This window comes from Copidosoma floridanum, unplaced genomic scaffold (assembly GCF_036245765.1).
Source record: "Copidosoma floridanum isolate Cflo_tuat_1 unplaced genomic scaffold, Cflo_Japanese_pri ptg000030l, whole genome shotgun sequence".
Lineage (NCBI taxonomy): Eukaryota > Metazoa > Arthropoda > Insecta > Hymenoptera > Encyrtidae > Copidosoma > Copidosoma floridanum.
This window is the reverse complement of record NW_028321907.1, coordinates 33137238-33160500: the sequence shown is the minus strand read 5'-3', so window position 1 is coordinate 33160500 and position 23263 is coordinate 33137238. Positions and strand designations below refer to the sequence as shown.

The 23263-nt window shown below is 35.7% G+C and overlaps 1 protein-coding gene across 1 annotated transcript in view; it reads left to right on the top strand.

Moving 5' to 3' along the window:
• The first annotated feature begins 419 nt into the window (after positions 1–419).
• shot (dystonin-like protein short stop) overlaps positions 420–23263 on the top strand; it is a 1026404-nt gene continuing 1003560 nt past the window's right edge. Inside the window, exon 1 of the mRNA XM_089596194.1 lies at positions 420–907. The gene's annotated coding sequence lies outside the window, so the exon portion shown is untranslated. The remainder of the gene's footprint in view (positions 908–23263) is intronic.

The window sequence follows — 23263 nt, the reverse complement described above, 5'->3', positions numbered from 1 at the left end:
ACAGTAGTAGTAGATTTACAAGAAGTTTAGTGAGAACACTACAAACTAGTACTTTTACATTGTGGAACGAAGGAATTTTTACTAGAGGAATATTAAATCCACTAAAGTCATTTTTTACTGTGACGCTGTGACGCTGTGACGCTGTGTACGCTGCTTAACGCTGAACGCTGAACCCAACGTTGGACTGTTCATGTGGGAGAGGGTCCTTACAAATTTACGACCCTAACGCCATCTCCCTGATGGATACCGTACTAACGTCACAAGTAAAAACAAGTTTAGGCTTAGCGCTTAGCGCCTAGCCCAGTAGCCAGTAGCCCGACCTTCTATACATGAAGGGTCTTGTTTCTATATTCTTTGATTGTAGTACTTATGCACGGGACGATCAATCCCGCAAGTGATCACGTATATCGAATAACAAAACAAATAAGACCCCAACAGTAACATCCTTTGTGATAAAATTTATCGAATTAAATTACTAAGGTTCTTATGTAAAGGATCACCTTTAGTCTAAAAAATTGTGTTAGGTTATAAGTTGAAATATTTTCTATGGTTATCTTATCAACTTATTTAATTTACTTGGCAAATTTAAAAATAGAATACTTAAAGTTTTGTGATTTATCTGCTTAATATATCAAGTACTTTGCAAACTGGTTGAAATTGCATGATTTACACTGATAGCAACTTAAATGGTAGCTAAAATAAGTATTTAATGGCTGGAGTATTGTGGCAATTTATGTTATTATCTAGTACTTCAAAATAGTTTATTCATAGTTTTCGTTTTTTTGACGGTGCTCTCCCGATTGGAGCATTATTTCAGAGGGCAAGTATTTTTCATGTTCCAACTCCAAATTCTTTATGTGTTGAAGCTAATTTGTACAGCAGACGAATGGTCAAATGTGTGTTGAATGTAAGTACATCTAACAATTTACGTGTTTATTTAACAATTTTTCTTACATTGTTTATGTAGCATTTCTGAATAAACTCTGTAATATTGAACTATATCTAAAAGCTACGTTTCTGTGTAACCTAGGAGTAATTCCAAAGTATCACTGAGAGTTCCTGATTCTCGTTGTTTTATTCAAACTTCAGTCATTATTAATTAAAGTTGTGTTTTCTCAGCATATATCTAACAAAAGACTTTTCAATAGAATTCTGTTATAATCAATACTGCATACTATCACCTTACTGCTTATAAGTACTTCCTTTACAAATGATGCTCACTAATTAGTTTGCACATACATACTAAAAAAAAGCTTAATAAAGAAATTTTTTTCTTATGATAACGAATTATTAGATTCCCTGTTAAATTTCTGATTACTGTTTGTATTTGTTTATTGGACTCACAGAAGACAAAGTTGATTCAAAGGCAGCCAAATAGCATATATGTTTTCTATAGAAGGTGGACAAAAGTATTTGTCCAGAGCTGAGAAAATATATGAGAAAATATTACGATATAACCCATTAAGAATCAAAGCAGTCTGCGTCAAATAAAGTATAACTAACTTAACCTCTGTGGATTGAAATCAAAATGTTAAAAACATAAGTTCTTCTCTACAACATTTTACGCTGGCTTTAGGTGGCTATAGTTAAATAAGTATCGTCAAGAAATTGAATATAATTCTGGAAATATAACCACTATAACAATTTAATTAAAATAAACGATTTTTAAAATTAATCTATGTACTTTTTCTAAAAATATGTTGACAACTACAATTTTATAAGAATAAAGAAAAAAATGATTTTTCTTTTGCAAGTGCAAGTCACTTTGAGGCATTGTTAAATTTCTTTTTCAATGTTTTACCTCTCTTTCAAACAATTACAACACTTACAACTTGATATATTTGAAAAAATGGACAGCTTTTTAGAAATTGATTTCGCTTGTTTAAAAATTTTCATCTGCTACAGCAGCGCCCCCAAAAGTGGCTACCAAACTTGGGGGGAATTTCAAATTAGTTATATGGAGCAAGACGCAAAACCCCAGATAAATCGACATAATTTTATACACCCTAACTTTATAAATTAATCTCAAGCTATTGATCCCGATAACCTAACGCGCCCATCAGCAGTCTCACGAGCCTTAATCATTCTGGTCGCTTTGTTAATTAATGAAAAACGCAAGCGTCAATCACCACAACTCGGGGCGCTTACTGGTCACTTTGTGAATAAAAAGAATAAATAAAATGACACAAGCGCCCATCCCCACACAACCTGGGGCTCTTACTGGTTGGTTTGTTTATTAATAAAATAGACAAAATAACATACGTGTCAATCCCCACACAACCTGGAGCGCTTACTGGTCGCTTTGTTAACAACGCAAGCGCTAATCCCTACACAACCCCTGGCGCTTACTGGTCACTGTTAATAAAGAGAATAAACACAAAACGCTAGTACCAATCCCAATACAACCTGGGGCACCTTCTGCTCGCTTTTTGAATTAATTAACTTAACAAAATAACACAAGCGCCAATCTTTACACTACTCAGGGCACTGACTGGTCACTTTTTTATCATAAGAGTAAATAAAATAGCACACGCGCCGATCCTCACACAACCTAGGCGCTTTCTGGTCGCTTTATTAGTTGATCCAATAAACAAAACAATGCGAGCACCAATCCCCACACAACCCAGTAAGCGCCCTGGGTTGTGAGGGGGTTAACGCTTGTGTTATTATTATATTTATTATAAATTAAGTAAGCTACCAGAAAGCCCCCTGGGTTGTGCGGTGATGGGCGCTTGCGTTTTTTTATTTATTTCTTTCATTAACTTAGTGACTCGTAAGCGCCCCGAGTTGTGTGGGTACTGGCGCTTGCGTTTTTTTATGTTGTTCTTTCATTAACGAATTTACTTGTGAGCGCCCCAGGTTGTGTGGGGAGTGGCACGTGTGTTATTTTGTTTATTTTATCAATTAACAAAGCGACTAGAAAGGCACCCCAGATTGTGTGGGGATTGGAGCTTGTGTTATTTTGTTTATCTTATTAATTAACAAAGTAACTAGAAAGGCCCCCAGGTTAAGTGGGAATCAGCTCTGGTGTTATTATTTTATTTATTATAAATTAAGTAAGCAATCAGAAAGCTCCCCAGATTGTGTTGGGATCAGCGCTTGAGTTATTATTTTATTTATTATAAATTAAATTAGCAATTAAAAAGCGCCCCGGGTTTTGTGAAGATGGTGCTTGCGTTATTTCATTCACTTCTTTCATTAACGAAGGGCCTGGAAAGCCCCCCTGGTTTTGTGGGAATTGGCGTTTGCATTTTTTTGTCAATTAACGAAGCGACCAGAAAGTGCCTCAGGGTGTGTGGTGATGGGCGCTTGTGTTATTTCGTTTATTTCATTAAATAACAAAGCGACCAGTAAGCGTTTAAGGTCGTGTTGGGTTTGGCGTTGTTTTATTATTTTTTTATTATACATCAAGTAAGTGACCAGAAAGTGCCCCAGGTTGTGTGGTAATTGGCGCTTGCATTATTTTACTGATTTTATTAATAAATGATGCAACCAGTAAGCGCCCTGGGTTGTGTGGGTATTAGCGTTTGCGTTATTTTGTTTATTTGATCAATCAACAAAGTGACCAGAAAGCGCCCTGTGTTGTGTGGAGAGTGGCACGTGTGTTGTTTTGTTAATTTTATTAATTAACAATGCTACCAGTAAGCGCCCCAGGTTGTGTGGGGATTGGCGCTTGTGTTATTATTTTATTAATTATCAATCCATTAAGTGAGTAGAAAGCGCTCTGAGTTGTGTGGTGATCGGTGCTTGCGTTTTTTTATTTAATTTTTTTGATTAACAAAGTGACTTGTGAGGGCACTGGGTTGTGTGGGTATCGGCGCTTGCGGTTTTTCATTTGTCTTTTTTATTGACAAAGTGACTCGTAAGGGCCCCGGGTTGCGTGGGAATTTGTGCTTGCGTTATTTTATTTTTTTTCTTAAGAAGGTGACCAGAAAACGTCCCAGGTTGTGTGTGAATTGGCGCTCGTGTTATTTTGTTTATTCTATAAATTAACAAATCGACCAGCAAGCGCCCTAGGTGGTGTCGGGATGGGCGCTTGTTTTATTATTTTTTATATTAAAATTACGTAAATGACCAGAAAGCGCCCTGGGTTCTGCAATGATTGGCGCTTGCATTTTTTAATTAATTTTTTTCATTAACAAACCAACTTGTAAGCGCTCCTGGTTGTGTGGGGTTTTTCGCATGCTTTATTTTGTTTATTGGATTTATTAACAAATTGACCAGAAAGTGCCCTAGGTTGTGTGGTGATTGACGCTTGCATTATTTTACATATTTTAATGATGAATGAAGCAACCAGTAAGCGCCCAGGGTTGTGTGGGGATTGGCGCTTGCATTAATTTGGTTATTTAATTAACGAACATAACGACCAGAAAGCGCCCCAGGTTGCGTAGGTATTGACGCTTGCGTCATTGTTTAATGTATTTTAGTAATTCTTAGAGCTCGTGAGATTGCTAATGGGCGCTTTGGGTTATGGGGTTGAAAAGCTTGAGATTAATTTATTAAGTGATGGTATTTGGAATTATGTTGAGTTATCTATGATTTTGCGTCTTGCTCCATACAGCCAATTTGAACTTCCTCCAAGTTTGGTAGCCATTTTTGTGAGCGCTGTGCTACAATCGCGCGTGCTCGCACACTGTCCTGCAATTCTATATGATGTGTTCATCTCGTAGTGAGTTTCGAGGGAGTTAGCGGACAATCTCGGGACCGCTCGTGATTGGTCGACGGACATTTGAGGCTTCTGGGGACTTTAGTCATGTACTTGTATATATTTACATATCTATACATATATATTTAATACTGTTTGTCCTTACCTATGAATTCGATGCGCTGATTACAGAAAAATTAGTGAAAAATATCATGGAGCCATGCTTGACCTTCAAAATCGCGATTTCAAGATCAAGTTAATTCTATGACGCTAGTTTAGCTTGAAAGTAGGTATACCCAAGTTTCTTGATGTGCTAATTACTGGAAAAGTAGTGAAAGGTACTGCAGAGGCATTATTAAACTTAGAAATCGCCACTTTAAGGTCCAAAAATTTTTTTCTACTTTGCACTTAATGTCGGTATACTTATGTTTTCCGATACGCTGAGTGTACTTCTGGTATCGCAAGCTCTTTTTTCACCTTATTGATCTATAGTTATCTAATGCCCATGCTCTATATAAATTGCGAAATGCAGAGCCTATGTCATTTCCTTCATTTCGACTAGAGTTTGTTAGTTCATTATTGAAACTTGATCCTACTGAGAACCACACTTTTGACAATGAATCTCCAACTCGATATGGCGGCCGATATTTTCCGAGGCATGCTACAAGTTGAAGGTGCCGCTTGTGCTCTTTGCGTAAGAATGTAAGGCGAACGATGTACGTATGTCTGACATGTGACGTTGCTCTATGTGCAGCACCATGCTTCGAAGAGTACCACACACGAGAGAGATTAGTATAAAGTCAAGCGTATCGACGTGAGAGGCAAGGATACTTACAAAATCTAAGCACCCCAACCAACGTGAGAGGCTAGGGGACTCACGAAAATCAAGCACCTCAACGTGAGAGGCAAGGGGACTCACAAAAATCAAGCACCCCAATGTAAGAGGCAAGGGGACTCTCGAAAATCAAGCAACCCAATGTGAAAGGCAAGGGGACTCACAAAAATCAAGCACCCCAACCAACGCGCGAGTCAAGGGGACTCACAAAAATCAAGTACTTCAACGTGAGAGGCAAGGGGACTCACAAAAATCAAGCACCCCAAAGGGATATTTTTTTGCTACGTCCACGTCGTTGGTCCTGGGTCACGCTAAGAGCGAAATTCGGAGCGTTTCATCTATGAAATTCAACGGAGCAACTATTTTTTTGAAGAACTCTGCTTTTGCAAGGCATTGTCCACCTTTTCTTTAGATTAGAATAGGGAAGTCATTGTCCATCTACGTGGATGCGGTTGAAGTTTACTAAGCTTTCGGGAGAAGACAAATCATTTTCAGATCGTGGATGCATATCAGATTTTTTTACTATCTCCTTGGTCTGCAGTGCACGAAATAACATGGATATATCAACCTTCAAGCTAAAATAGCAAAAAAAGCAATTTGACCCTGAAATGGTACTTTTCAAGGTCAAGGGTGACTCTAGGATTCCTTTACTATTTGTTCTGTAATTAGCTCATCAGAAAAATTGGGTATACCTTCTTTCGAGCTAAAATAGCGTAAAAGAATTTATTTGACCTTGAAATCGCGATTTTGAAAAACAAGCATAGCTCCAGGATTTTTTTCACAATTTTTTCTGTAATCAGCGCATCAAAAAATTTGGGTAAACCTACTTTCGAGCTAAAATAGCGTAATAAAATTAATTTGACCTTAAAATCGCGATTTTGAAGGTCAAGCATGGCTGCAGGATTTTTTTCACTATTTTTTTCGTACTTAGCGCATCAAAAAACATAGGTATAGCAACTGCAAGCTTAAAATAGCAAGAAATGAAAAATTTCGTATTGGCCTTTCCGTCCGGGCCGGGGGTGGTCGATAGTTCGACCACCTGTCAGATCGAGTGTCTGAAACGAGTTATCTACTCAAATTATGCATAAATTTTTGGTAAAAAAAAGTCGATTTGAACCCAAATTTTTCCGTTTTCTGAAGGTTAAATGATGCGTTTTTAAGCTTACGCTTCTCCCCATGAGCCTTAAATGGCGGACATTGTCTCTTCACTTCCTTGAAGCTCACTATTCGCCTTGGTAGCATCAGCGTTAGCGCTACCATCGGCCGAAAAGGTAAAGATAGATGCCGGGATAAAATGTTAACAAGTATGAGGTAGACATTGTAAAATAATGTACTTTTATTGAATTTAATAAGGTAATAGAACCAATTGGGTCTTATATTTGACCGTACGAAGAAGGTGAGTGTGTGTACAAAGCATAGCACATTTATGTGTGGTATCGTGAAGCATAGTTTAAATGCAACTGAATTTTTTGCTCTGTACTTGCGGTCCTCAGCCTCAATCATAGTATGCCACGCAAAGTGAGACTAGTGATTTTAAGGAATAAAAAGTCGTGTGACAAAGTATCGCTGCTCTTGCGTTGCAGATACTCTTGGAAAGTTCAAACATTGAGTTGCGGTATTATTGTACATAATTATTGTACATAACAAGGTTAAGATAATACAACATTTGCAATTATTTTTGGTATACATTTTTCAATGCTATTAACTCACTCGTTTTTATTTTTTGGATTAAGAATCTCATCAATTAATGTTGAAGAATCGTCTTGCACTGATGTCAAACAGCAGTAGAGACAGTAAAAAAGTACAGTTGATAAAATGTATGAATTTGTGCTTCAAAAGAAAAATAACAGGCTGGTCATTATTTTCGTTATAATAGTTGTAATAAATACATGTACCAATAATCAAAACAGTTAAAAAATCTAGTTTTTGGTCAAGATTTGAATACTCCACATCATTAACTTTTTTTTGAAGGTGGCGAAATTGAGAAATGGGCACAAACTCTTACACTTTATTAACTGTACATTTTTACTGTCTCCACTAGTGCAAGATGCTTCTTCGATATCATTTGATGGGGTTCTAAATCAAAATAACAGGAATGAGAAAGTTCATTGCAGTGAAATATTTATACCTAAAAAAAAAATAGCAAATGCTGGCACTTTCCAAGAGTACTTGCAACGCAATAGCAGCGGCACTTTATATCTCACGATTTTTTATTTCTTACAATCACTACTCTCACTTTGTGTGGCATACTATGGTGAAGGCTGAGGACTGCAAGTAGAGGGCAAAAAATTCAGTTGTATTTAAGGATACTTAGTCATTTTTGAGATGCATTCGCTCGCTGAAAAAAATTGATGTTGTACTTTAATATGCTTGAAGTACACATAAATTTTTTCAATATTTTTTACCAGTCAAATCTTTAAAAAAAAAATTCTAGTTAAATCGCATTATCTAACATTGCTCTTGTGGGAAAGAGCGATTATTCAGTCTTTGTTGCCCAAATTTCGTGGCAAGAGATGTATTCATGATGAGGAAAAAGTTCGAATGGATAGCTTAACTCCTATTGAAGACTCTTGTATCAAAAAATATGTACCTTATCAGGCATTTGGAAGAAATATCTGCACAAACGTAAACAAAGTCACGAGCAGATCCTATGCTAAGTGTGTTAGAGAGAACTAAGCATTGTCTGCTGTCAGCTGGTCTTTTCACACGGAGCGAGTTGTGAGGGAGCGTCGAAAGGAAAAGAACGTGCGCTCGTGCGAGCGCTACATTTATATGGAGAGACCCTCACCCTTCGAGATTTTAGTATAAAATTGATCCACTTCCTCGAGAAAGGAGCTATTTTTGCAAACCTATTCATTTAGGCTAAAGAACTTTTTATAGAGTGTTGATGGTGGCATTTTTATCTAAACAGACCCCCGTCCATATGGGAGGTTGGAAATATAGTGGCCTCGGCCGCGTATAGTGATAGGAGAAACGATGAAGATGTAATAAGAACGTCGGACAAAGATGACTCATTACCGTCAACTGAGCTTATGGAACTTTTCTATACGAATTCTAATAATAAATACATGAATATTCAGATTCAACAGCAAAGAAAGGAGGGCCTTAGTGTGGCTAAGCGTGCTCGGGACGAAAGCGACAGTCATAATGACCACTTATACTCAAACAAAAGCTCCAACTCATACAGCACGGACATAATAAGCACTGTGTCAAAAGTTGCTAATAAAAAGAGCAGCACAACTCGGCTTATATCAGAAGAAACCGGACCTTATCACGTATGGATTTTTTACAAAGATCAAAAGAAACCGCTTTCAGCTCTTTCCGTTGGCATGTTTTTGGATAAAAAATACCCGAGCTTCGTCCAGTTCGAAAATAATGGTAGATTCAAAGTGGAAGTAATTATGAACGATGAAGTAGAAGCTAGTTCCCTCCTTACTGACCATGACGTACAGAGTAAAGATTTACAGATAAGCCTCCCTCATCAAAATCAAAAAGTGATCAGAAAAAGTATTATTAAAGGTATTGACACACTAGCAGCCCCCCATCTCGGCTTCGCCCGAGACTTACTAAATAAAATACCGTAGTGTGCTGAGATGTAATGTGGAACGTTTTCAGTTAGAAATTTTACACATATTCCTGATACATCTCAGAACAAAAATCTTCTGATTAAAAACATTTTTTTGGAATCCATATTGTTTATTTGGTCAAATAATAAGGTGTAAAAATTCAAAAAAATAATTATGCTGAAAAGTACCGTGCGTTCTTTATGCCATAAAATAATCGGTGGCCATAAGAAGCCGTTGATTTAAAGTTTCTCCCCTGTAATTCACGAAAAGGGCTATTTTTCTAAGCTGTTAAGATTTTAAACCCCCAAAAAATTTATATTAAAAAAAAATTTTTTTCTCATATCTCACAACTTTATTACCAGAGCAACAAAGTCCTGGACCTTAAACCCTACATTTTTATTGCCACAAAAACACAAATACATTTTCTACTTGTTTAAAAATCTGAAGTAGGATCTTTAAAGATTTCAAAGATTGCTGTGGGAGTACAATGAAAAGCTAATCTCTCACGTAATGGATTCTTTGTTTGTCGATTTTGACGCTGCTGTTTCAATCTCGATACATTTTTTGCGTCAGTTTCTTGACTCCTAAGTAAAATTGTATTTATTAGATACATTTGAAGTTTTTCTTCCAATTTACCCTCTTGCGACTATTGGCTTGCTTAAAATTTTTGTGACCCCTAAAAGCTGTTTTCTGTCAACTTTGTTAAGTTCTAATATATTTGTTGGCAAGGTAGTTCGACGTCCGATGGCCCTAAAAAAGACTGGTGAGCTTCTTAAGTTAACTCTTTCTTGACTGCAGTTAACAGCAATTGTGACTGCCTGGATACCTCAGGGTGATCTTCTCTGGCCTTCTGTTGAAAATCCAGACTGATCGGGAGAAAAATTACAAAGTCCGAAGCTTTAGGGCTAGTTGTAGTGCTCTTTCCCAACGTCTCCCGGTATAACGTCGAAGACGTTGGTGTCTAAAGCACCTTTTTATTTGCAGATTCAGTTGTTTTGGTGATCTTAGATGGGGAGATTGGTTAGTGATACTTGTCCAGTGGAGGCTGTCCCGTTGGCTCAAGTTTTTTTTCCTTCATAGCTGTTATAGGTTTGCCCAGCGCAGACCTTGGAGAGGATCAGTGATTCCTGGTTGAATGCTTAGAGTCGAGAGGGTAATATAGGGTCGTCGGTCACCGGGTTTTCAGCCTTGCGAAGAACAACTCCGCAGGTGACGTCTGCTAGTGAATGGCTGACTTGGTTTAATAGTGCCCTTGTTTTGTTAATATAGCTTTTAGTCAACAAATCGCTTCCGGAAATGGTAGTAAAAATGTATTTGTTGGCAAGGTAGTTTACACTTAGGGTGGCCCCTAAAAAAAACTGATGAAGTTGATGGTTAAGTAGGGAACGTAAATCCTTATAATGGCCCTAAAAAGTGCCAGTGGTGAAACTTCCAGGCTATTCTTTATTATTATTCCTGATGATGAAGAGCTGGCTACGGGTAGCTTGATTCTTACCCTAGGAGTCTCGATGTACGGAGACTGTGATGGAGGGAGGTACACCGCTGACCAAAGAATATCTCGTCTTCGGGTCGTTCCCCAGATAACCAACCGCTCATCGTTAGACGGGAACATGTGGGTAAGCGCGTTGGGGACGCGACGACTAAGAAGGTAGCCGTTATGGCTGCCCGAGCCCCTCAGCTGTTTTTCCTGGCTTACATTTGTAGCCAAAAATTCTCTAACTGCACCAGGCGGGATGGTGGGACTGCCACACAACTCTGAAGAGTTGGTGCAGATTGTGCTCTAGCTAGATATGTCTCCTGGTGTCATGCCAGAGACGTCATCGGTTGGAATGAATTTTTTTTTGATCGCACTCGTCGAGATTCAGGGTGAATGGAAACCTAGGTCCCTTCCCCTTACAGAAGAGTGTCGTCCGTAACCGGGATATCCAGCTGCAAGACTATCATCCGCATTCTCTATGCAGCTTGTTGAATTGCCAAAGCACGACTGCATCACTATCGAGACGCTCCAGCCTATTATAACCACACTTATTTGATTCTGTTGCAGCTAGCCTCGATTTTATGTCGACGCCACCTAGCGGATTTTACTGAACTAATGTGAAAAGCTGGCGTATTTTTGCAAAACGTTAAGCTCATTTATTGCTGTTGTTATTAAATTTTTTAAGATAAAAACTATACTAAAATCATCTAGGAAGTAACATGAATCAGTGCAAAATTTCAGCAAAATCGGTTCAGTAGTTTTCGCGGTTAGCGATTACAACGGTTTTAGCGACTTTGATTTATATATTAGTAAGACTAATTCCAGATGATTTGATTAAAAAAAAAAAAAAAAAAAAACGAAAACAACATTGGTATAAACATGATGAAGGTCAAACAGCTTAATAAAAGGAATAATAAATATCAATCAAAAAATAATAAACGGATTCCTAGCCAATCTATCGTTTTAACGTTTCAATGTAAAGATCTTCCAGATTTGCGTATACCTGTTTCGAAGACGCCTCTTTGTTGAACCGTATGTTCCAAAACCTATGCAATGTTATAATTTTTTTAAATTTTGGCATACGTCATAATATTGCAGAAGAAGAACTAAATACGTCATCTGTGGCGAAGACAAGCACGAAGGAGCCTGCGAGACCCAAGTCCCATCTTGTGCCAACTGTAGACAAGATAACAATCATAAAAGCATAGACCCTTTATATATCTTCCACAGAAAATACTTAGAAATTAACAAGTTAATGACATGGGACAAAATTGCGTTGAATGAAGTTGAACTGAAAGTTTTTGACTCCACCCCAGTACTTACTCGAAGCAAAAAAAAAACTTTCCCGAACTTAAGGATAAGGCAATCAAAAATATCTACTCTACAACATCCAACAATAGAACATTCGCAAGAGCAGTTTCAAAACAGACAGCCCAAAATGCAAGCAAGCAAAGCTACCTACAAAATAATCACTCGCATAGCCCTGAAGAGGACAGTGGCAACACCAAAAGCTAATCCATGCAACGACCAATTCATCAAAACCAAACAAGCTCCAGCCTATTGCAAAAACAAGTCCATAAATTTGGTGATAACAACCGACAAAACAGCAGAAAATCTACATCGTCTCCAACGACGATAAATACCTGGGTCAAATCTTCAGATGTATACAGCTCCAACTTCACGAATATCAACAACCTGGTCAACCGTTGTCGGCCAAACAAAGAAGAACTTAGGTAAACGAATGAGTGGGAAAGGGCAGAGAATGCTAGTCCTTTCTCAGCATCAGTCGGCTTACAACTCGTACCCTACGTAGTACTTCCTTAGAATAAGTTTCATGAACTTTACTTTCAAACAAATAATCTAGCACATGTTTACTAAGAATTTTTTTCCCCTAACCCAGTAACTATGTGTACAAAATTTTCGTGTTATATTTTATCAACAATGTCTAATGGTCTCAAAATTTTACAGCGGAATTATCGAAGCTTGAGAGTTAGAATCAGAGAACTATCGAACAAGGCACAAAAGTATGACATTATTGCACTGACAGAGACATGTCTGAATTCGGAAGATTCCAGCACACAGAGCTGAACCCATAATGCTTAACAACATCCTTTTTATCGCTCAGTCCAACATCAACTCCATAGAAACCGCATCCATAGAAGTAAACACCAAAGCTGGACCTCTCACATTCGTTTAGATTTACCGGACACTTGACCAGACTCACAATATAAACCCATTCCAGTGAAATAAATTTATGGATAAGATATCAGGTCTACATCAGTTCATACTAATCGGTGACTTCAACGCACACCATCAGCTGTGGGGTAGTGAGCAGGGCTACCGTAATGGTCTAATTGTTGCCGATAGTCTTGACCCTGAAAAATTTTTTCTTTTCAATGACGGTAGACCACCTTACTTTTCTATTCGTAATAACATCCAAAAATTTTCTCGTATTGATCTTTCTATAGTCTCACCGAACATAACTCTTGATACTTGTTGGGATGTCGCGGACACTCTATGATCCAGTGACCATTTTCCTATTGATATTTATATCAAAACATTACCTACTACAATTCCTTAACGAGACTATAGATATAATCTCAATAAACTCAACTGCCAACTCTTTCAAGACAGTCCGTCCAGAGATAAGGGTCTGTTTTCCAGTCTACAATTCCTTAACTCCTCTTTACTTAACAGGTACGATTTGTTCAAAAAATTCCTGATTAATCGTATAGAAAACGCCCTTCTAGTCAGGAATATACCCTCATCTCAACCCGAAGACAAAAATCAAAGAAAGTTTTTTAAAAGGCACTCTCATCAAAAAAGTGACCACGTGGTTTGGTGGAATGCAACCTGCGATAAGGCAGTAAGACTTCAAACTGCTAAACAATGAGCTTTACGTGTGTAAAAAAATTATTGGTGCAAATCATACAGAAGTTGAAGAACGTCATGATTTGTGAAGATGCAAAGTGTCTTAGTGATCTCTTCCCTTTGGTTTCTATTGTCATATAAAAAATGCCATGTGGTCATGATGGCAACTGACACAACCTAGCCCAGTGGCCAGAGAAATAAATTAGTCAAAGAAAAGTGCAATTTACGGCAAAATTGAAACTAGCATACTAATGCTGGTGTGTCAAAGCAGGTGTTCGAGCATGGATGGTGATCACTCTTTTTTGCGTAGTCGACCCCTGCTTGTGAAAGTTTAGTTGTAAGGTAGTTTAGCATGTAGATCGAAGTGCCTGGCGAACAGGTTGAACTGAGCAGACTATCCGGGTAGCGTTGTTGTTGATGTTGGACTAAATGGATTGAGAACTGTGAATATTTCTATAAGGATGGCAACGTTATCTGTTGACTCTCTGTTTTCTTGAGTGAAAGGGTTGCATTCCAACAGTAGTTGGGCCCGACAGACTCTAGTGGCAATGTTACTGATGATTACTACTGAGGCTGATATCTGCTGTCATTCTTTGAAGGCTTGTTGCAAGATGCAAGAACCTACTATGTGATCAGTGCTCACGAGTTTCGAAGTTAGCTTGTGCGTCAGGTACACACGCGCGCGCGTGTGTGTGCTTCGCCCCCCTACGTGCTCCAAGCTCCATCTTCCCACGAATTATTTTATGTTTATGAAAATTAAAAAGTTGAAAACTTCATATCTACAAAATGATGGACTTGTTAGTTATATAATCAAGTATAACTAACAAGTGTTACTCAGTTCTTTCTACTTCTCTTGATGATGATGGTATCTCAATAAACTTGAAATATACATACAACAAATAATTTCGAATCACATTATTTTATTATATGGTAAATACAACATATACTTGGAATTATGGTATTCAGAGATGTAAATTTTATTATAAAGGCTTTTTCGTTATGAAAAAATGTAGATATGTGAAATATATATTAATCATTGTTGAAAATTATTATTCCATGATAGCAGTATGGTATTTAGCACAGGTAATCAAATTCCGAAATTTTTCTCATTATAAAATTTTCGTTTGAAAATTTATGACGATTTGTGTGATGAAAAAATTGCAAGTACAAAATTAAAGGCTATCTTATTTTTTAGTTTTATGAAATAAATTTTTTACTAAACTTTGAGATTTTCTAGATCAAGGTCATATATGCATGAAAAATTTTGTCATGTGAATATTTTAATTCTTCTTTTAATGCAGAAATTTGAAAATACAGTGTTGTGATAGATAAGTAATTTTTTTGTGTTTTCACCTGTTAAAAGTCTATTTTTCAAGGAGCATTTTTATTTTCTAAAACTAAATTTCTTGGGAAAAAAGAGAAAAATTATAAGGAATAAACTTTGACAAAAAAATGTAACATTTTTTAACGATCAACAATTTCTTGCCATGTAATGTTTTCAATGTTTGCTTGATTTTCGGAATCATTTTGTATGAATATATTTTCAGGATTCTTACATCTTGATACTAATACTTGAAGTTGACCATAAAAAACAAAAGTCTTTTGTAATAAAATCCTAATTTATCGAAATTTTGACCTTGTGATTTATTGATTGTCATAAAAAAAGCTAGAACTAATGGAAATTGTTTTCTGTATGTAATTAACGACAAAGATGAATTATTACCGGTATTAAAAGATATTTTCTTGAAACAAAAACTTTACTATTAAATTTTTCACTCGTTATTTCTGCTTTTAAATTACATTTAAATAATTTTGTTATACGTAGTCTTTTGCCATTGCACAAGTAATCGAATATACTCAAGTTTCTTATTAACATAACAATAGCATCTACTTTTGAATTTAACTCGTGAGGCAATATTCCTTTACGTATATTATTTAAAGTTTCTATTAGAAAATCGATGTTTATATTTTTTCCAGTGCAATCACTACCTTTGTGTTTTGCATAATCTATGCTATGGTAAGTATGTTATGTCCCTTTAATGAATTTCCAAATCTTTTCATTAAAAATATTCGAATGTTTGTTGTAAGTTGTTATAATTTCTTTGTTTGGACAGCTATTTATACCATTCCCGTAAATTTGGTTACGAACGTTATCAGTTGTCCATCCCTGGCGCATTGCTAAATACTCTATGGTTCCGTTTCTAATCGTTCGTCCACGAACAATAATGAAAATTGTAATGCTACCATTATCGTGTAACGATGGTCCTGATGCAATTTTTTGCGCTAGAAATTAATTTTTGACACGACTCTTTCTGAAAAACAATGGTCTTGTCCCGTTGGTAAAGTCTTGTGTATTTGAGACATGTATTTTTTAAGTTTTTAACGACTTCATAAATATTTAGAACCTTTAAAGGCTTTTTTTCCTAAATTGTACGTCTATATATATTTTTTTGAAGGTACAGCATGAATTTAAACACCTTAGTCAAAGTTGAGTTATGTCACTTAATTCGATGTCGATAGTTTGTATTTTAATGTGAGAACAGAATTTTTCAAAACAAATGGAATGAAATTGATCTAAGAGTTTGAAAGATCTTGAAATTGGTGAAAGATTACATGTAGTATTTTTACAGTAGATTTGTATTATTAAATTTAAAATATAATTAAAATACACGATATTTATTTCCTCAGCAACAACCATTGAATTCCGATATTGTAAACTTCTTTTCAGATTCTTTAATTTTTGGTTCCGGCAACCCTTTTTTGCATACAATATTTGAGGGCTATTTGATTTTTAACAATTTTTTATTTACATCGTTTTTTAAATATTTTTTAAGGCGCTATATTTCTTCTCTAAACTGATGATGTTCGATATTAAGACATATTGAAAATGAAAATATAGAAGTATGATAATAGAGCGTGCAAGGCGAGCTGAATGATGTTCTACGTTATTTGCATTCAGAGACCTTTAGCATTTCTCTCTAATTACACTATTTTACTGTGGTTGTAGGGGGATAGAGAGGGTCTCTGTGAAGAAATGGAAGTAGCGGTTTGAAAAATGTTAGTACGCGTAGATAAAATACCAAAAGTAGCACCATTATATGTATGTCATCCTAGCAGATCACATACTTAACTCCCACATTTATAAATGTGAGGTTTGTGAGAAAGGTTGAAAATATGGAATTATGCCAAAAAAATATACATTATGTTTGAGCATACATAAAGTGCGCATGAATTTGTCAAGATTTTTTATCCGCGAAATTTTCGAGAAAAAATGTATTCAATGTTGACAGTGTAACACGGTCTCTCATGCGAGAACAAGGTTATAGGTTAACGTAATATCACGCTAGCAGATCACCTGTTTTCTCGACATCGATAGGCTCTAAATATTCAATTTCTGTACTACAAATTCACCACAACTCAGCTAAAAAATACTAGCCTCATTCGATGTGGAGGTTGAGTATCTAATTTGCTCCCATGACATGCATCTAACTCTGGCACTTTTGAACGTCTATTCGCCCTTGGTAAAAAAAAAATATGATTTCCCACTAATGTACATTTAGCAAGAGTAATCACAACGGTCCCTTGGCCCCAGTGATCGCCCTGGAGACATTTACATTTGTGACAAAGAAAAAAATTAATGAACTACAGTATTGACAAAAGTAAAACGTAAAAATTTGAAACAACTTAGGTTGTTAATTAAGTTATATTTAATGACTTAAATATATTCAAGTTTTGACAAATCGTAATGTAGTAGCTTCAGTTACGAAGTTATTGTTTATTTTCAACATACAGTAGTATTCTAGGTACTATCATGTATTTATTGGACTTCTACAGTGAATGATCAGAAAGGTCATTAACTTCCATCCACCCAGTGTTAACTCTCCGATAAGCAAAATGTGTATAATGTGCAGATGCTCCACGTAACTTATCATTTACATATCTAAGTTTTCTACCGCTAATACCATGATGTGCCACTGCTCCAACAAGTAACAGCTCTTCTTGGTCATTCAAAGGATTTTTCAAAGTTTTCGGGAATTCTGACAATTTGAATTCAAAATTATCATCATTTTCATTGAAAACGTCGAAAAGAACAATATCACCAATAAAATCATTAGTAAAACTGTAACTATAATCACATTTTTCTTTGTCCAAAAGTGTTTGTGTGATTTCTCAGCAAAGGTGGCTTGAGCATTCTTCGTAATAAAACTACAATGTTATAAGGATAACATTGACTTTAATTTTAAAATGAAAATTAAAGCATCAACGCTGTAAAATGAACTAAAATTAAGTTACACATCTCTTTCTTACATAGATCACTATAGTTTAAGCAATTAATTATTTTTTTATAGTAAATAATTGTAATGCAATGAAAAAGTTATTTTATCAAATTCATTCTATTAAATTGTTGTTGGGTAACTTAAATTTATATATATGTACTTACGTTATCTACAAGAAACTTTGAAAAACTTTCAAAAACAAAAAAACAAACAAACAATACCGAACACACGTAGTTTTAAATTTCCTTATATACTCGTACATATATAAATAGGTCATTTTGCAAAAACTGCGATATTTTCACGCCCTCATTGAGATTTTTTAAATTAAATGTTTAAAATGTTTTAATTTTTTCTTACGAGTTCTAAGGTATTTTCACTTCTGACGTCATCATGCAAAATGGCGAGGGCTGGGGGACAAAGTTTGAGTTCACACAGTAAATTTAATTGCAACTAAAAAATTTATTTAGATATTCCAGTTACTTGATTTGATTACAAAAACTTCTCCTTTTCACGAGCTATCGAATGGGTACCAGATATACGGCATTTTTTCTTTATATATAATTAAAATCGATAAATAAAGGGGCGCTATGCACTTGAGCCCATCTACTGATAAGAATGACAGAAAAAAGTGGCAGTTGAGCCCAACTAATCGACAAAATAAGTTGCAGTTGAGCCCACCAAAAGATGAAAGTATCTAGATGCATTTGGTGTGTAATAATATACGAAAGTTTTCTCCATCGACAGTTTTCCAATTTGTTTTGTCTAACGCGGTGTGTACTTCTTGTAAATTTTTTGGTAAAGTCGGCAAAAGCGACCTTCGACTTCACCACATATTATACTTAATATTTTGTAAATCCTCTGGCTCTAACGGCTCTGTAATGGAATCAGGCACTGTTTTACCTTAAATCGCAGATCGAAGAATTTTTGTAGGCCTCGTAGAAATATCATCACACGCTTTTCTTTTGCACGAATTCGAAAGGAATTGCACATGGAGATTTTTGTCGGGCTCGTGATCATGCGATCCCGATGTTTTTAGAAGTGTTTCACCGGTAACATCTGTGAGTATTGCTATTTAATAAAAGTTTTTTGTGCATCGCCACTTCTATCCGGTTTTAAGTAGGCGTGTTTTTTTAAATTTAAACTTATTAAACACTAACAGTGGCTTCCCTTTACTACTTAGCATTGTAATCAACGACATAATAGACACAATACGATGGTTATTCACGCGACGTCAATACGCAACTGATTTTATTTACGAACAATGGTAATTTGGTCGCGCATTCGTTCTGTGATTCGACTAAGGTACGTAACTATTTATTCTCTATATAACTTTGATTGTATATTCATATATGTACACAGTAGGTATATTCATATATGTACACATCAATCTTATTAACGGCCCTGATGTAAAACGAGTATCTATGAAATAGATAATATTACGTTTCGACGGGCTCAACTGTAACAATCATCTGGGCTCAAGTGCTATGCAGAAAAGATCGTTATAATGGGCTCAACTACAACATTTTTAATCAGATGGGCTTAAGTGCAATCGGCCCAAATAAAGTTGTCGCGGGCAAACTGTAGGGCCAGAAAACATTTTTTTTAAACCCTTTACAAGCATCTGATCGCACATGTTTCGAAATATAGAAATAATCGATTTTTGATTATTTATTAACAACAAACTTTTACCGACATATGACATAACCTCACATAAATAGCCTAAAACTCAGCTAAACTAAAAAGTGTGGATTGTTTGGTTGGAGTGCGAGTTACTCCTATACCTATACATACAGTCTCATGAAAAGCTCTACCCAGCAGCTGATGCAACACAATTTTTTACCATTTCAATAAATAATTTTATTCTTGTTCAGTAACTCAGACTCAAACGTCCAGTAATTGCATGTAAGCACTACTTATGTACATTGGTGTGACAGCTCGCGTCAATCGCATCGGCTGCTGGGTAAAGCTTTTCACGGGACTGTATATGTATACATAGAGGTATGAGAGTAACTCGCACTTTAACTAAAAAATCCACACTTATCGGTTCAGTTGAGTTTTAGACTATTTACGTGCTGTTATGTCATGTAGTAAAAATTTGTCATTAATAAATGATAAAAAATCGATTATTCCTATATTCCGAAACGGATGCGATAAGATGCTTGTAAAGGGTTTTTAAAAAATGTTTTCTGGCCCTACATTTTGCCCGTGACAACTTCATCTATCGATTTCAATTATTTATAAAGAAAAAATGCCGTATATCTAATACCTATTCGATAGCTCGTGAAAAGTAGAAATTTTTGTAATCAAATCGAGTAACTGGAATATCTCAATAAATTTTATAGTCTCGATTAAACTTATTGTGTGAATTTAAACTTTGTTCCATAGCCCTCGCCATTTTGCATAATGACGTCAGAAGTGAAAAAACCTTATAAATGGTCCAAATTAGTTGGAAATTTGAGGGCCCGACACTACGATTATTTATTAGAAACCTAGGTTGCTTTGAATGCATCATTTTTTTTTAAATTTAAAAAGAGCGTTACAGTAATGACATACTTGTCATTATCGTAACAGTACTTTTTTTTGCGATTGTGAAGCCCCAAGATAGAATTTTTCAACGAAATTTCGTTTGTCATATTTGCAGCCTATACCCTTTCGTACACTTTGAATTTGTCAACTTTAAATTTATGGATTGAAACGATTTCTCAACCTACTAGTTTTGAGACTAATGTAAGTGATTTATACCTGATTATAGGCTTTAAATTTTGCTTTTAGGTCAGAAAGTGATTTTGAATCGAAGAAGTTTTACTGCTAAATTTTTAAGAACTTCTACTGACATTTAGTAGTTGATCCATCCAATAATATTTCCATTTTTTGTTGTAATTTTAAGTACGTACAAATCAAAATTTTTTAAAAAAAAACTTTAAAAAAAAAAAATTTTGTGCAGAACAAAAACTGATTACTTTACAACAAAACATTAAATTTAACTATGTACGATAAAATAAATTTTTTCCTTACATTGGGCAGTTTTTGAGGTCTGGTGCACCCTGAGTGTAAAAAAGTAGAGTTCGCCATTAATCCATCCAGAGTGATTATAAAAGTTCTTCAGGTGTTACTTCTCAAGCACCCTTTAGTCCAGTGATCATCCTTAACAGATTATTACCACGGGACTTACTCTTGTGAACAATTAACTCACGTTTTCGAACCACATGGACCTTTGCTTATGCAGTAAATCGTGCGAAAAACCAAGATTTATCGTTTTAGTCGGTGCGAAAGAATTTTTAATTCATTTTTTAGTTTTTTAACAAATGCGTTACTATTTACAAATGATTTTGGTCTGATATTTTAAAATTATTAGTCATAAAATAATAACCAACAGAATGCATAGTCCCAGATATGTAGTTAATGCACGAGTTTTTTTAAGTTGGACAGTGGCTTTTGTATTAAAAATCGGCTACTTAAAACTGATTGGTTTACGTTTCGGAACAGTGTGACTTGTTATATTTTGTTTTTTAAACTACATATGCACTATTTCAGACAATTGCAGTGTGAATGTATCTATGTATCTTGAGGTTTTGGTGTTAATTTTTGTGAAAAGTTATCGCCCGATGATTTGGGAGAGCCTTCTTGTACAAAATAATCACTCCAGTAGCATAATCAAATAAAAATATAACATTCTCACCCAAATCGTCTAAAATAGTGCATATTTACTTAAAATTGTACAAAATAACGAATTTTGCTTTCTCCCTAACTTTAACCGATTTTGTAATAGCCTATTTTAATGCAAGTGCAAATCCCGCACTTAAAGATTCGTGCGCCAACTACACTAAAAAGACTGCGCTTTCGGTCGTTTTTTTTTTTTTAATGAAATTTAATAATTTCAAAATCCTAGATTTTGTTTCAAACTTAGCTTTTTGCACAGTTTAGTGCTTTAGTAATTGTCTTTACGATTTTCAGACATACCTAGTGACTACATGCTGCAGTCCGCAAAAAAATTTTTGGATTTACAATTATTTAAGGTAAAACTAAGTAAAAAATTAATACTACTACAACCAGGGAATACAAGTAAAATCTCTTTTGAGCGGCGTTGGCTCAGTGGTAAGCGTGCTTGTTACTGATACAATGCTGTTCTAGGGGTTGTGGGCTCGATTCCCGGTGAATGCAGATTTTTTCAAAAACTATTTTCATCGGGAAAAGTTCCTATGTATCTCCGGCTGTTTCGGGGCGGATTTTTCTGTGGAATTTTCCTTTAAAGTAACTCCAGGGTTTTTTCCTTGCCCCATAGGTCTTCGGGCCTGGGTAAATGCGAAACAGTCTTAGGAGTTAGAGATTAGCGGATCCGATGCGCAAGGCAAAGATTGCCGGCGTTATCGGCGAGGAGTGGTCCCTGAAACATGGGGCTTCTCCGGGGAAAGGCTACACAGTGGCGAGTAGATACGATGCATCGTTGGTGCAGAGAGTGGCAGCTTAACTGGCAAGGTGTTTCACCGGAGATACTCGCACTGTGCCCATGGATTAGGTATTATATCAGTAAAAAGGGTTGAAAATTTCCTCTATTACACACTGCTCCCTTTCGCTCCGTCTCTTTCTCTTGCATGTACGCGCCTCCCCCTCACGCTGCTACTATACCTATATATACATACATAAATCATACAGGTACGTTAGTATGTATGTTTTTACGCTACGACTTAACGCTAAACCGGTAAACATGGAGAAAAGAGAAAGAAAGAGAAAAACAACAGCTGTACCTGTACTAGAGGCAAAGTATACTTACGTATATTGTATACATATATACTTGTTGCACGTCCTGATCATTACATACATGTATGTAAGAAAACGTGCATAATGTATTGAGTATGTATTATATGAGCTCGTCATTCGCTCAGTTGGTTAGCGTGCTAACCATTGAAGCAATACAGCTCAAGGGGTCGTGGGTCCGATTCCCGGTTGGGCACTCAGATTTTTTCTGATGGTTCTTGTCGGGTATCGAATCCATGAAACCGACTTAAGATGAGGCTTAGTTTTAAGATGGAAATAAAAATAAAAAGTGACCGATATATAAGAATTGTCAAGAGTCCTCGATGACTGGTCCTCCGTGACCGGAGATATATATATATTTATATATAAAGATAGAAGCGAATTTGAAAAGACATGTATGTAATGACAAGCTAAAAAATTAGAGAAATAATTAATGATATGATGTAAAGACGTGTAAAACGAAACAACGTAATGTAAATGATTTAATGAATAAAGGAAAAAAAAAGTGTACATACCCATAGTAGGCGAATACACTATAATATAAAAAAAAATGTATTGTACGATAACCTTACCTTTAACAACAAGAAAAAACGCTTTATCTTGAAAGGGAAGCAAAATTGGCTAAAAATAACAATTTTTACGGGTTTCCTAAAAAGCAACTGCATGGTTGAGGTGCAAAAATGTAGAGTACCATGTACGAAAATAACCTCAATTATTTCATTTTTCGACTGTATCTTGAAAAAAACAACGGGTAAAAGAAGATCTTCTTGTCTGTGCCGTACTTCAAAAATTAAAATGGACATTTACGAAATCTTCAAAAGAATTTTTTCACGATAT